This window comes from Cheilinus undulatus, linkage group 10, assembly GCF_018320785.1.
Source record: "Cheilinus undulatus linkage group 10, ASM1832078v1, whole genome shotgun sequence".
NCBI lineage: Eukaryota > Metazoa > Chordata > Actinopteri > Labriformes > Labridae > Cheilinus > Cheilinus undulatus.
Window position 1 is genome coordinate 44,672,913 of NC_054874.1, and position 16,456 is coordinate 44,689,368.

The following is a 16,456-nucleotide window of genomic DNA, read 5'->3' on the forward strand; positions in this document are numbered from 1 at the left end:
CAAACAGGGTCAGCATTTACCCAAAAACTGTTAACCTCATTTTCAGCTGTACTGGAAAAAAAACAGGAACTTAAACTTAATGGTTCAAAAGGTCAAAACACAAAATAAAAAGTCAAAAAGGCAAATATATGAGAAAGAAAGTCTAAAACATGAGTTTTAGTGATCAAAATATGAGATAAAATTCAGAATCACTAGTTTAAAAAGGTCAAAATATGAGATATAATTTGAAATCATGTGTTTAAAGGCCAAACTATGAGATAAAAGCAAAAAAAAAAAAAAAAGTTGAAAGGTCAAAATATGACATTAAACATGAAATTATGAGTTTAAAAGGTTAAAATATGAGGATTAAAGTCAAAATCATGACTTTCAAAGGCCAAAACATGAGATAAAATTCAAAGTCTTGAGTTTAAAGGTCAAAATATGAGATAAAAATTGAAATCATGAGTTTTAAAAGGTCGAATATGAAGATAAAAGTCAAAGTAATGAATTTAAAGGGCCAAAATATGAGACTAATGTCAGAATATTGAGTAAAGAATGGACAAAATATGCAATAAAAGTCTAAATAATGAGTTTAAAAGATCATTTATGAGTCTTAAAGGGCAGAGAATTGGATTTAAAGTCAAAGTTAGGTGTTGAAAACGACAAAGGTTGAAACGTGCAATAAAATTCAAAATCAAAAGTTGGAATGGTCAAAATTAGTTTAAGTTAAAATTGTGAAACTTAAAGGTCAAAATATATGTTAAAAAATTAAAATTATGAATTGAAAAGGTCAAAATATAAAATAAGTCATAATCATAAGTTTGAGCCACATTTGTGAAATGCAAAAATGAAAAAAATATTTTCCACATTCCTGACTTTTTATCTTTATTTCTATGTTCTACTGTTTTCAAATATTATGCCTAAAGGATATTTTAAATCATCAAGGTTAAGTTTACATTTTTATACAGGAGGAAATCTGCAGACCCCGTACCACTGACTAATAAGAACATGATATTATAGCTTGTGGGTGGGATAAAACTGCACCATGGGCCAGATTCCCCCCCGACTTTGAGTTTGAGATCCCCATGGTCTATCGGTACCTGTCAGTAAAAGAGGAACCATCTTGCCTGCATAGTCCAGATGCTCCAGGTCTGCGGTGTTGCAGGAGCACCCAGGTTTCTAACACACCCTTACCTACTGGATGTGTTACTGAGGTGCAGCGGTGAGAGATTCACAGGAGAACTACTGGTCATAACGGAACTGTGAGATCATGTGATGAGTCCAATGTGAGTGTAACCTAAACCAAACAGTTCCCTTTGTTTTACTAAAGATGACCTGCTGTTGTTTTTATCCGAGATCAGACTAAATACAGTGTCAGCCTGCTCTGGCAAAAAGGGATACCTTGGATGCTGCCATCGGATCTGTTCTTGTGAATGGAGAGAGCGAAGAAGTTGAACAGAAGTTCACCCACCCTGGCAGCATAATCTATTGATCCTCTGAGATCAGCCACGGACTTGGACTCAAGCACAAGGCGATAGGTTCGCTGAGCAAGCTAGTGTGGTGTTCCAGGTATCTGAGCATGCAGATGAAAGTCAGGGTCTTTGGGTCCTTGGTCCTTCCAGTCTTACTATACTCCTGTGAGGTCTGGATGTTGACTGATGGTAAGAGGCAATGAGTGGACTTCTTTGGGAAGTATTGGCAAGACCATGTGCCTAATGCCGATGCGCTCAGGAGAGCGAGGTTTGGAATGGCAGCTGCACTTTTACAGGCATCTGGTGTGCTCTCTCCAGCCTGAACCAGCTCACCAGAACCTGGTGGGCTGGTTCAGACACTGTGGAAGATACCTGGAGAAACAGGGCATGGACCTGGTGCAAAGCTGGAGGATGGCCATCAGGAGGCCAGGGTAGTACCAAGTACCAAGGGTAGGACCAAGGTTGACGCAGTGAAGTGCCGAGCCGGCATGTGCTCTCATACCTGACCTGACCTGACAGAAGTGGTTTAGGCCTCAAAAATCAGCCGTTTTATCCTGGGTAGCTATTCATGGTTAATGACAACCAAGGCCACGTTTGGGACACCTCATGAGCTTCTGCCAGTCTCGTCTTTCTTTCAGCTTTCTATGACATGTTCCATCATGTCAATCAATCAATCAGTGCATTAATCTATCCATCTATATTTGTACCCTACAAATTATTGCTGAGTCATCCCTGGCTGATTTTGTTTCTTCTGATGGCAGACTAAAATTTATATGTATAGTTTCCTTATACTTTTGCTCATTTGTATTAAAGTCTAACTACATATTGCTTGAATATGATTTTCTACCCAGGTGCTGTCAAAGATGACAGGGGATTTACAAACAGGTAAAGACAAATAATTGTAATGAATATATGTTTAAGTCCAACAGTGTCTGATTCTGTGAATCCAAAAGTTTCCTGAGTTTAAGTTTAATCTCTGTCAAAGTTTTTCAAACTTTCAAAAATAGTAAAAGGATCCTCTGGGAGAGGAAAATGAGCTCTGGTATCTCCAGCTGTGCAGAGCAAATGGAGAGGAAACAGGACAAAGAAGACCAGCAACTTCATGCTTTAAAGTCAAAGTAAGCTTTGGTGGTAAAAAAATCTCCCCACCAGCTGAGGAAATATCTCTGTGAAAAACAAAATGCTGGCTTTGAAAGTTGTTACTTTGTCTTCCTGCTGTTATTCAGATAAAAAATGCCTCGTGAGATTTTCGGTGAACACTTTAGCATGAGACATAGAGATGCAAGGGACATGTTGAATATTTAGTTTAAAACACAGGTAATTCTAAGTCTTACTTTAGTCACAGTAAGAAGCTAACATTTTAGATTTTAGACAGGGAGAAACTGAGATTAAGCAGTGTCTTTGACAATTAGACTTTCTTGTGATGACTTCATGTACTTAAAAGGGTAATGAGGCAAACAGCAGGACTAGGAAACCCCTCTATAGAGTCTAGACACTGGTGGTGGTGTTGGTGAGGGATGCAGGATCAGATGAGGAGTACACTGCAGAGAAGCTGGCCCAGAAACCAATGAGGGGGCTCAGAGGAGGAGACTGAGGTATGCAGGGTGAGATGAGCAGAGGACTTGTGAGGATCTGGGATAGATGCTGATGAACTGAATGGAGGTGTCTGGGGTGGAGGACGGTTGCAGCATCTATACTAAAATGAAATAGGCTGATTGTGCACGTCCCTGCAACCAAGTACTGCATTTTGGTTGAATTTGATGTAAAAGTCAATCTGCTCTACCTGGGCTGAGGCAACATTTGATGCTCAAAACAGACCCCCTGCATGTCTCTAGCAGAGTGGAGGAGAGCAGCATGGCACTTCTGGGACTGTGCAAGAACAGATTAACATTAACCAGATGATTTGGTTTGTTTGAAAAACTGCAATGTGAGATCAAGCCAAATGATGTTATTTCAGACCCCAGTCGAACCAGGTCTTCTGGACTACCAGGTGTGAAAATGGCCTTAGTCAACAAATTTAAACCTGTCAAAGGCATCAATCTAAAGGAAAAGAATGATTTTAGATCCAAACTACAAACTTAGACCCACAAGTTCGGCACTCAACCTGAAGTGAGTTTCTGTATCATGAAGGTTTGAATCGGCTTGTTTCCATGCTAATACTAAACATGTTTTTCAAAAACAACCTAGACCTATGTTGCAGTGATTTATTTTCTGGGTACAGGTTCATGTTGAAGAGCAATGAGTTTGTACAGCAGTCATACATCACATGTAGAGCACACGGAGTCTGCCTCAGTCCCGGGGGAGGTGGCGATGTTTACACAGACTCAGCACAGTTTCTCTCCCGTGAACCAATCTGTGAGGCTGCTAATTGGTTCAGCCATGACTCTGTCCTGCATGCTGTGTGTGTGTGTGAAGACTGCACAACTCTGTGTGTGTGAACAGGGGTGGAGGTTGACAGTTGTTGCCATGGGGACAGTTAATACCAGGGCTTTGGGAGATACTCCTCTGAGTGCTGTTACTCCCAGTTCAAAAGTGATGACACCAGCTGTAGTCTTAAATCCAGCCGACACGGATCACAACCTGGGAGATGTTCCTGCTCTGTAGTTCTTAAATCACCATCACAGTCACACAGCTGTCAGCATTTTATGAGATACAAGCCAAACACTGAAAAAAAACTCAGACCTCACAGTTTTAATTGTTCATTGTCTTGAAATTAAAGGTGCTTTGCAAATGATAAATATATGTTGTGATCTGGTAGAATTACAGGAGCTTTTGAAGTATCAGGGCTCAGGAGATGCACAAACTTAAAGGCTGGTTTGCAGTGGTGTGCACAGACTTTTTCAAGGGCAGGGGCGAAAATGAAAAAAAGGGCACATACAGCGCATTCTTGCCTCTGAAGAGGGCACTAAGTTTCACGTGTTTTCGAGGGCACTTTAGACATGTTTATATGTTACACAAATGGCACATTTTACAGACTTAAAAAAGACTAACTCGACAGACTACTCAAGTTAGTTTGTAGTTAGGATCAGCATCCACAAGAGCTGTGTAGATTCAACATTGGACTGTGAAGAACACACAGAAATAAATAAATAAATCCCCAGGCAGTCTGGGGGTCTTCCCCCAGAACGTTTTCAATTAAGTAGATGCTATTTCCTGTATTCTAGTGCGTTATAACACCATATTAGCACCAGATAATCCAAACTGGTTCTGTGAGATATAGTTCTGGCTCAATATAAACCAAAAAAGAGCCCAACATAAAAGTCATTGCAACAGTAATGTTTTGCCAACTGGGAGGGCACTTTAGCACGCGTTTTTACCACCCAAGAGGGCAGTTTATCATGTTTTAACCAGCCAAGAAGGCATATTAGTGTGTTTTGCCAATGAGGAGGGTACTTAAACATGCCTTTTTTGCCACCAAAGTGGGCAGTTTACCATGTTTTTTCCACCCAAGAGGGCAGTTAAGTGTGTTTTGTCAACCAGGAGGGCACTTTAGCACATGTTTTGGCTCCCAAGAGGGCGCTTTAGCACATGTTTTGGCTCTCGAGGGCACTTTAGCACGTGTTTTGGCTCCCAAGAGAGCACTTTAGCACACGTTTTGGCTCTCGAGGGCACTTCAGCACGTGTTTTGGCTCCCAAGAGAGCACTTTAGCACATGTTTTGGCTCTCGAGGGCACTTTAGCACGTGTTTTGGCTCCCAAGAGAGCACTTTAGCACACGTTTTGGCTCTCGAGGGCACTTCAGCATGTGTTTTGGCTCTCAAGGGCACTTAAGAGTGTGTTTTGCCTCCCAAGAGGGCACTTTAGCGCGCGTTGTTCAACAATTGGGCCACTGCAGGTTTGACAGTCTTGAGTTACATTTACGTCAGACACTTTTAATTTATTTTAATTTTAATTTGATTTAATTTAATTTAATTTAATTTTAATTTGATTTAATCAGACATTCAGATTGACATCGCTGGTGTAAAATTGAAAGAGTTTGTGAAGGCAAGTTTCGAGGTGTTTTAATACTACAAGTCTTGGTACTTAAGACTATAAGCACTGCTGGAAACCTTACAAAGTATTTTTGCACAAAGATCTCAAAAATAATTGAAAAAAATGAGTAAACCAGAGACATTTTACATAAAAAAACATTAAACACCCAATCCTGTGCTCTAATTGAACCAGATCTGCCGATTCAAGAACAGATGAGAAACAGTCACTGACATCTATCAGTCTGGTAACGGTTACAAGCCATTTTTGAGACTGTAGCACACTAGCCAACCATGGTGGGAGCCATTATCCACAAATTGAGAAAACTTGAAACAGTGGGGGACCATCCCAGGAGTGGCCAGCCTATCAAAATGACTCCAAGAGTGCATCGACGACTCATCCATGAGGTCATAAAAGAAGCCAGAACAATATCTAAAGACCTGAAAGGCTCTCGACTCAGTTGAGGTCAGAGTTCGTGATTTAACAATAAGAAAGAGACTGGGCAAAAATGGGAGAGTTCCAAAGCCAAAACCACTGCTGACCAAAAACATCTCGATGATCCCCAAGACTTTTGGAAAGATATTCTGTAGACTCTTGGGATAAAAGTTGATTTTTCTGGAAGGTGTGTATCCTGTAAACAGCATTTTATCAAAAGAGTATCATGCCAGATGGTAGTGTGATGGTCTGGGGCTGCTTTGCTGCTCTACAACCAGGATGACTTGCCGTAATTGATGGAACCACGAATTCTGCTCTCTACCAGAAAATCTTGAAGGAAATAGTCCGACCATCAGTTTCATGACCCCAGATTCAAGCACACTGGGGTTATGAAACAGGACAGTTATCCCAAACACTCACCAAATCCAACTCTGAATGGCTTTAAAATACAAACAAAATGAAGGTTCTGAAGTGGAGTGAAACAACACCAGTTACCACACAGCATATTAGCATCAAACCCAGTAATCCACAACACAAAACCTTCAGATATAAACATAGCAAACAGTAAGGCAATTTGTGTTTGGTGGATTATTTCCTTGTTGTAACAATGCTTTTTGGCAGTAAATCTTGTGCCATTGGAAAGCCTGTTTATTTCCCTTTATAATGTTCCACATTTGTAAGGAACATGCATTTGCGGGATGAGCAGCAGAGCCGAGTATGCGGGTTGCGCCCATGAACATTTTGTCAGATCTCTGCCAATGCCAAACAGCTTATTCTACCATTGACTCTTGTTTCGTGGATTGGATGATTGAAATCTGAAGAAACAAGACATATTGGCAATTTAACAATTTATTCATTTAACAAACAGGAGCCTCAGTTGCCTGGTCACACACTGCTATGGGACAGCATCCCATGCTGCTGTGTTGGTCACTCTGGCGTGAACAGCACACCCAAGCTGATCCCACAAGTGTTCAATGGGGCTGAGGTCAGGACTACTGGCAGGTCATTCCATCCTCTTTACTTTTAAGTTGTGGAGGTAGTCTCTGATAAACTCTGTGGGGGCGAGGGTAGTCATCTTGGAGGGTAGAGTTCGGTCCCAGACAGTGGAGATATGGAATTGCCACTGGTTGCTGTATCTCACCTTATTATCTCTCTGCATTGAGATTGCCTCCAATGATGTCAAGCCTTGTTTTTACAGTAAGGGAGATGCAGCCCCACACCTTCACACTGCCTCCACCAAAAGATGTTACTCTATTGGTGCAACAATCATGTGGCAATCTCCACATTTTCTCAACACTTTAAACCTATGATTCAACTGCCATAGGCAGAATCTGGACTCATCGCTGAACATTACGTTCCTCCACATGATGAGATTCTGGTGCACCAGCACAAACAGGCCTGACAACAAAGGAAAGTCATGGTAGGCCTCCTGGAAGCCCTATGAGACCAGAGATTGGCTGGGTCCAGTCTGTTCCAGATTGCCTTGGTAGAACTGTTGTCATATTGCCCTGCAAACCTTGACTACAAATCTGTAGAAGACATCCTACACTTCCAAAGTATCTTGGGGTGTCAAAGCAAGAGCCAATAGCAACAGCAGTCATTTGCAGAGAAGAATGAAAAATTTTTTATGGGCACAACTCACAAACTCAGCTCTGCTGCTCATCCCACAAATGCATGTTCCTACAAATATGGCATGGTGAAAAAGGGAAATAAGCAGGCTTTCCAACGATATAAGATTTATTGCCAAGAAGCATTGTTACAACAAAGAGATAATCCACCAAACATAAATTTCTGTACTTTTTGTGCTAAGTTTAAGCGGCTAAAATTCTTCAATCGCCCCCTTGGCTGGCTGTAGTATAGGTGATAGTGACTGTTTACAGCTGAAAAATGCATACATATTTGCAGAACATAAAAATAGTTAAACAATTATAAGTTAATCAGATCAATTTTTTTAAACTTTTTTAATATATTTGGCAATCCCCAAAGCATCTACCAAAAAAGGTGGCCCTTGAACAAATGTAGCTGATAACCCCTGTGTTATACAGTCCATGTTTATGAGTTTAATAATGCACATTTCACTAAATTTGCTTCCTCCATACAGCTCTTCTAATGAAATACATCATGAGGCACAAATGTGTTTAAGAAAATGTCACTCTTAAGATTAAAAAAGCTCACATAAATTTAACCCTTATCCAATAAATACTTTTAAATGTCATTGGTGCCTGATATGAAATACCTCCTAAAGTTCTTCCTCTGTGCCGTTCAGCAGCCTTCTCCCCATTGAGCTGAAAGATGCTTCTTGTTTTTCCACCTTTGGTGTCTTGGTTGATGAATTATTGACCTTTTCCTTCTCCTCAGCTCTCTCTGCCCTGCGTCACACAGCAGCAATAACCTGAAGCAACAATATTGCCAAACCCATAAAGGGCAAGAAGTGAGAGTAAATGAAAAGAAATAAATTTGAGGAAATGAAGTTATAAGAGACAGAACTATAAAAAACTCCACAATACTTCTGAGGTGAAATGTTCTTAAACTTCATCAGTTTTTTTTTTTACTTAATTCAGTGATTAATACACTGCTATCTTTAAGTTTTTAATGGTTTTAATGGGGCTGTCAAAGTTAAAATGCTGACTTTTACAGAGCGGAGAAGTACACGTTAGATTCCCGTGTTTACTGCAGATATCAGGCCTGGATTTTTCGGTCAAAGTAAGGAAGCTGCTGTCAAAGCCAGCAGCTCTGAGGATATCACTCCGCACAGGTCGACCCTCCCTGTCAGTCCAAACCACAACTGTCGAAACACATCAGGAGAGCTGCACGCTTCAGCCGCGACACTTGCCAATCCCTCCTTTTACTTCCATTGAACCGCATCCGCCCGGTCGCCTGGTATGATCAAATCCTTCATCTACAATGCCGCCTGATCTGCTGTCACCTCGCAGCTGTCAGCACGTTCAGATGATGTTCGAAAAGGTTATTCAAGGACAGCTAAACAGTGAGGATCTCCTTGAAAATAAAGACTTCCACAGAGTCTGTCAGATTTGTTTAGCTTTAAAGCTGCTCAAGGCAACTTCAGCTCTGGTGGTCCCACGAGAAAACCTTAATTGGGACGGTGGAAGAGGAAGTAACAACATTATTTCTTGGAGTAAAACAACAGTGCATAAATAGTATTGTATAACACACAGAAGATGAGTGTGAAATCTTTTGGTAAATGTAGAAATGAAGGCAGAAAAGGGAAAACAAGGGGAGATCTTCAAATCTGACCTGTGACCATGACTCACACCAGTGTCCAGTGTTTACAGTAATGCACTGCAAAGAAATCCACTGAAGTACATAGATTTCTTTTTGTTGTAATAAGTATAACAACGTTTTAGTGTTGCAATTCAGGCAACCTGAATTGCAGACCTGTTACTGGGAAAAAAAAAAAGACCCTTTCATTACAGCAATCCCAGAAGTAACTGCACTATTTGTTTCTCTCCCACCTGTTGGCACATAGTTGCATGCCAGCAGGAGATAAATACAGATGTTTCGGTGTGCATGTGAAGATAAATATTTTGGCTAGTGAGATGGCAGAGGATGTTGTTATTGGAGTTAAATTTTGGGTATTAGGGGCAGGAATAACATCATAGGGAATGCAAGTTCAGAAGCTGTTTCATTTAAATGGCTGTACCTCAGAGCTGATTCAGTGAGGCATGCAGTATTACACACAGCCTATGTGTAATACTGTATGACATCAGCAGCAGTGTGTGTGTCATGGGTTTTGGAGGTGACAGGAGATGTTTATTGCCTTTGTAGCTCATCTCATTGACTCCAACTTGTGTTCACTTGACGGTGAGTCATGGCAGACCCTTTGCTGACGTGATTCTGATTATTTCCACCTTCTATTGAGGAACAAAGTGAACAAACACCCACACCTGGGAAAGAAGTTTAGTTTTATGATAACAGGTATGACACTCTGTCCCATATCCAGGCTTGATTGCATTCAGATCTCATCTGAACTGTGCCAGAGTCCACTTGAATCAAGCCTCAGACCACCTCGGTGCCCAGGTGTGGTTCTTTTGTATTTACACTGACAAGAACAAATAGGACTTTCGGCTCAAGTGCACTCAGATTCAGGACCAAGCTCCTAGTGTGAAAGCCACCTTAGATGTTGATTATAAAACAAGGTGTATGAAAACATAAATTCATTAATATAAATGGCTTCAAATGGGTGAAAATACTGTTTTTAAAGCAGGAGTAAATCTGAAAGGGAGAGTGTCCCAGGATGCCCCTAGTCTTGGGCTAAAGGTCTTTACACACTTGGTATGTTATTTTCGAATGCATTGTTTTTCCCGGATCTGTAACCCAGACCTTGCACACTGAGTCTGATGCATTTTTATTTGCCTTCAGTGCAAAAATTTGTAGAATGGAGCAAATCTTTTAACATTGCTAGCCTGTAGCTCTGTCACTCCTTTAAAATCCTGCTGGATCCATCCTGACAGGGAGCTTCATACAACATCCATTCATAGTGCTGAATCAAGTTGGAGGGATGGAGAGCAACTTTTTAATTCAGGCCTTGTCCACACGTAGACGAAAATGTTATATTGCCGTTTCATTTTGAAAAAGTTTTCCATAAATACGGGATTGTTTCATGAAATGTCTGCATAAGCACGGAACCACTGATAATGGCCGAAAACGCATATGCCAAGCCTGTAAGTGGTGCTGTAACTACTCCTTAGAAATGCACCAAAAGAGAGAAGAAGATTAAAAAAAATGACACAAACTTTCTCCTGGTTTCACTTCTGGTTCTCCGCGTTGGATTTAAGAGCATCTGCTGTTCTCAGCGGTGGTAAAGGAGGATCAGATTTTGCTGTAAAAGCCATAATAAGTTCAGTAGCTTCTGCAGCACAAACACAACCCTGTAATCCACCATTGTTGTTGTTTTGGTTTGACAGCATGTGTGGCATAAGTGGTCTTTGCTATTTCTGATGTAATTGTTTCAAGAAAGATGCAGTTTCCCCACGGAGACGAAACGGTAAGCGTTTACAGATTTGTTCACTCTGGGACCCGGTTTCACAAAGTAGCATTTACGGCCTCCGAAAAACACCGATTCCCTGTGGATGAATCGCCGATTCGACAATCGCAGATTCTCTGATATGACCTGTGAGTAAACTATAAATGTATGACTTATCTGTTATATTTCCGTGGTTTTTACCCACTTAATACACCGGCAAATTTCTTTGTTTGGAGTGAGGTTTCGGTACGAGAGAGGGATGGGAAGTGGTTGGGTGGGGCTGAGTGAGCAAGAGAGAATAAAGCAACGGGCGCTGATCTGAATCATCAACCACCCATCTCTGTTCTTTTTTCATGGTTGATATCCACAAAATAAATAAGCAAGTTTTGATGTTTCAAGTGTGGTTTCAGAATGAGAGAGAGAGAGAGAGAGAGAGAGAGAGAGAGAGCGAGAAAGAGGAGGAGTCAGGTGGTGGTGAGCAAGCAAGGATGAAGCAACAAGCACTGTTTGGAATTGTCAGTCATTTATTTAAATGACTTGGACTTATGCAAAATTTAGCATAAATCCAACCTGTTTCAAAAAAAAAAATACGATGGACAAAAATTTTGCCATCAGTGTGCAAACATGATTAGAATGTGAGCTTGGTTTTCTTTTTTAACATGCAAAAAAATTTGGACGAAAAAAACTGATTCAGTGTGCAAAGGCCTTAAGCCCCTTATAGCTGCTGTATGCCTATGTCTAAATCATTGACAGCATGAGATGCACGGGAAACCTGTGACACACAGAAACATAAGTAAACATATTGGATATTAGGTTAATTTTCCCCCCCTTGCAGCACCTGGAGAATTTACCAAAGATATCTAAGAATGGAATACCAAACAAAAAAGCCCACCCCTGTGGACCAAGCTATCAGAAATAAGCCGAATCAAAAGCAATGACTTTTTTAGTCTGTAATCATCTTTGCAGCGATCGTCTTGTATCCTATCATGAAGGGTCATATATACCATCCTTGCATGTTGTTTGGTGTAAATGACACATAAACAGATTGTAAACCACCCAATAACATCATAAAAATACTCCCTAGTGTCTCGTCTTTATTATCCACCCTTACTTTGACTCTTGATGCCCCGCTGGTGTAATAACAGCATCATGTGGTAAAACAGCAGTGATGGAGAATAACACAAGGATCCACAGTCTCCACACCACAGACTTGGGTAATGAGTCAATAATATGGTTTCCCTCTTCTCATTTCACACTTGTGAGCTCTCCGCCCACAGATTCTGACTGAAATAGCTGCCATCTAATGGTCCTGAGAAAACAAACAACACATCGCAGCCCGTCGTCTTCCCGCAGTAATTTCTGCTCAAACTGCGAGCAGCGGGAGGAGCTGAAACCCAATGAAGTCACATATTTATCATTTCACATGAATAATCTAACATTAGCGGCACTGTAGAGAGAATTAAAGATGTCCTTTAATGTTTAATGATCATGCACATAATCACAACAGAGTTCATTGAAAATGCCATTTCAGAAATATCAACACAAACTGAATCTGTGCTGAATGAATAAAATATTGATCAAGACGTGTTGATGATCGTTCTGCAGGTTTCCATGGTGCATGTACTTTTCTGCTGTTAATGTTGATGAAGAAAACTATCAGCCCCAGCACTGAAAACTAACAGCTGTGGGATGGTCACGTCTGACACGCTCAGATATGATTTAAGAAATAATTTCAATCTGTTTGGAGAAACAGACCAGCTTCATAGCTTTAGATGCATCAGCAGAAAAATGCTGTTCTGATGCAGATTTCTGTCTCATTTACTCACAGGAAACCAGTGATTTAATGATCCAAGACACAGGAATAATGGTGGCAAGCAGGCCTGCCCACAGAGTTGACAGGGCCCCTGAAAAACCCAGAGAACGGGCCGTCCCAGCTGTGATTTATAGATGTGTGAGTGCATGTGTGTTGAATCAGTAGGATCAGCTCCCTGACTAACGGTTAGCTCATCTCTGAGCTGAAAGCTGACATACTATTACAGGGTTCTGATGCTGATGTTATTTATTCATCCTACTTAACCCTTTGTGAACAATTTTTTGCACGTTTCTGCTAGTTCGTTTTGCCACTTTAAAGCACATTTTTGGTGTTTTTTTGTGCTTTTATGCCACCTTTCTACCACAGTTTTGTCACTTAATGTACATTTTTATAGTTTTACTCCTTTTTTGCCACTTCACACCCATTTTTGCCAGTTTTATTACTTAATGTCAATTTTTGCCACTTTTCACATTTTTATGCCACTGTCACCCATGTTTGCCACTTGTTTTTGCCAATTTTTCCCATTCTTTTCCACTTTAGTTCCACTTCAAATCCATTTAGGCTGATTTTTGTTCTTTTTTGCAACTCTTTGTCCCAGCTTTACTACTTAATGCTACACTTTATGACCCAGTAGTGCTTTTGTTTTTTTCTCTTTTGCTATTTTCTACCCCATTGTTGGCCCTTTTGCCACTTATTGCCTCTTCATGCTCATTTTTACCATTGTCTTGCCTCTATACCACTTATGTATGTCGATTTTATCCAATTCTCCCCTAATTCATTTCATTTTAAATCTATTTAAGCTGTTTTTGTCCCTTTTTTGCCACATTATGCCAATTTTTACCGATTTTTTGTCCCAGTTTTGCGTTCTTTTCCCATTTTTACAGCTTTTTTGGGCCGCTTTTATCTCATTTTTGCAATTCCATCCAGTTTCCCTTCTATTTTCACTAATGTTTGCCATGTTTGTTCTGCAGAACAATTTCAACAATAGCACTACTTTCTTGAATGTGCAGACCATGAAATATTTCACATTCAGCAAAAGCAAAAGAATTGTTTATAGGAGTTTTTCACAGGAGAAAAATCTAATCAGTTCTGAGATTTGATTGAATGGGAATGATCATGAAGAGGAAGGTTATTCTGGAGAGAATCAGACTGAATGGTGATCAGGACTGAACACCTGTTGACCACCACCTGTATGTGCAGCTGCAGTGACAGAGGGTCACTCTTGTCCATGATGCCCTGACATTTCTGTTGGTGAACAGTGCTGTTGACTAAAATAAAAGAATCTTTGAGTGCCATGGAGACTGAACTCCAAATATCAGCCCTTTTCTCCTAAAAGCATGAATCTCACAGCAACATAGAGAGTCTAAAAATGAACACAGAGAGTGAAAAGTCCACAGATGAGAGCTTCTGCTCTCCTCTCACATCTCTCAGCAGGACGTCCACCACCAGTTTTCTCCTGAAGTTTCACATTGAGATGTTTTCATTTGTCTGCAGAAGTACAAGAAGAACTAAACAGAAATGCTGAGATGTGTTTTGGCATATGCTGGCTACACAGGAGACGATGTCAAAACTTAACTTATATTTTCAATCAGACCACAGACAGGAACACTTTCAACTGATTTCTAATATCATAATCCTCTGCAGATATCAAGGTTGCTACAGCATTACAGTTGTGTTTTTTTCATTACAGATCTCTGAACACGGGATGAGTTTGAAGAAATGCAGCTGAAATATGAAGTTAAAGGACTAAACCAAAGTATGCATGTCGTACTCGAAGTCTGGTTTAAAAAATGAGTCAGTGTAGCCTGAGAGACACTTTTAAAGGCATTTATTGATGAAATACACACTTAGGTTTTGACAAAAGCTTCTGTAGTTTTTGTACTTAAGAAATTCCAGCCCCGTTCAAGACCCCAAACTCCTTAAATTTAAATGTGGCAATGAAAACCAGTTCAAACATGTGCAATAAATAACAAGAATACAAAAGGAGGCAAGGATAGGACACCTGAATGAGTGCCTGTGATAACCTGAACACAAAAGAGAACTAGTCACAGGAGGAAAGGAACAACGGAGACGAGACTCCAATGAAATCCAGTCGCTTTGTTTGTTTGTTTTTCGGGTGCATTAGTGTATGTTCTGAGATTTTCTGGTCACCCTCAGGACCAGAAGGCATTTAGTGACCTGAGGAGCTGACTGGAAAAACAAAAAACAGTCAAAAAATCATAAAAACGAAAGATACTGGAGTTCTACTCTGAAACCTGGAACCATCTGAGAACCGTATATTGCACATTTTCCTTGCAAATACAAGAACCACGTAGCCAGATTCACACAATTTAGCTTTTTACTTCAGCCTGACCTAGAAGAGAAGACAGCTGTATGTTTGAGCATTTAGTAGACATAAACACAGCTGTGAGAACACAAAAATGAAGTCATTTGAAAATTCACAACTTAATTCATTAAATGCATAATTAGATCAGTCTCATCAAACAGGTTTAATAAAGCAGCAGCTTGGTCAGTGGCCCAATGTTTTAGAATATTAAGTGGCAGGTCCTCCAATAGCTTTTGTCCTCTAGATTATTGGTGTTAGTCATTACTGTCCTGTTTGTAGAGCTGGAAAATGAAATCTGTACTCAGGCACAACAGATGGGTTAAACAAAGCTGTCTGCAAGAATACGACTTCCTTTTAAATGCAAAACTGCAATTTTCTTTGCATTTTTGATGGACTCATTCCTCCGATAGGCACTCCTCTTAATAAATGGATTTTTAAACGGCCTCACAGCAATTAACTTGCAGAAAAATAAATAAATGTGATCGGCCAGCAAATTTATACTGCTTTTTTTAGCCAGATAATGTAATTTGCAAGTTAGACTGGTGGCTTATGAGACGATTTTCAACTTTCAACCCATTTTTGATGGTCTAATTAATCATTGAATGCATACTCTAGGCAATTCAACCTGACTGTAAGAGCACAAACAAGTTTTATACACACGATCTGACATTAAATTTAAAACCTTTCTCAAGACCCTCTTTGTATATTTCAAGGCCTAACCCTATCTTCAATGTCTAACCCGTTACATTAGCTGCACAGTTCTGTGTGTGTTCTGCAGACTGTAAGATAAAAGTGTTTGAGTATGCAAACAGAGCTTCGCTGAAACATTTTGAGATTAAAAAGTAATCAGTTTGATACCATAACTCAGCAGTCAGTGGAAGGTTGGATTTTTCTACTTTGGCTGCATGTAAGTAGAAATACCAGAATCTAGAAGGGACTTAAAAGTAGAACAGCTAAGACCTGACAGTCTCACATTTAAGACTTTTTAGTTCTTTTAGAAGCCTTAAATTTTGCTAAATCGATTTATCACCTTATTATACTTTTTCAGACCCCCCAACTCTGCACACATTTGCTGTCTGTAGTAATGCCTTTACAGTGGCGAATAGGTATCAGTGTTAATTTTGGCAGCTATTTTCAATTTTAGTCCTAATTTTAGTCTTTAAATGAAATGCATTTTAGTTTTAGTCACATTATAGTCATTTCTACCCTTTTTAGTTTCAGTCTAGTTTTAGTCAACGAAAACTCAAAACATTTTAGTCTAGTTTTAGTCCAAGCATTTATTCTCTTGCCTAAATCTGGTACCAAATCATGGTATTGTGTTCTCTGCACCCTGCCAAACCTGGGGTCCCTGCTTTCTACAGCTGAGAGACAGAAGAGATACAGATGCATTGTTTTTTTATGGATTTACCCACAGTGGAGAAATATCACGGATTTTCAATGTCCGACGAAAACTAAATTACATTTTAGTCTAGTTTTAGT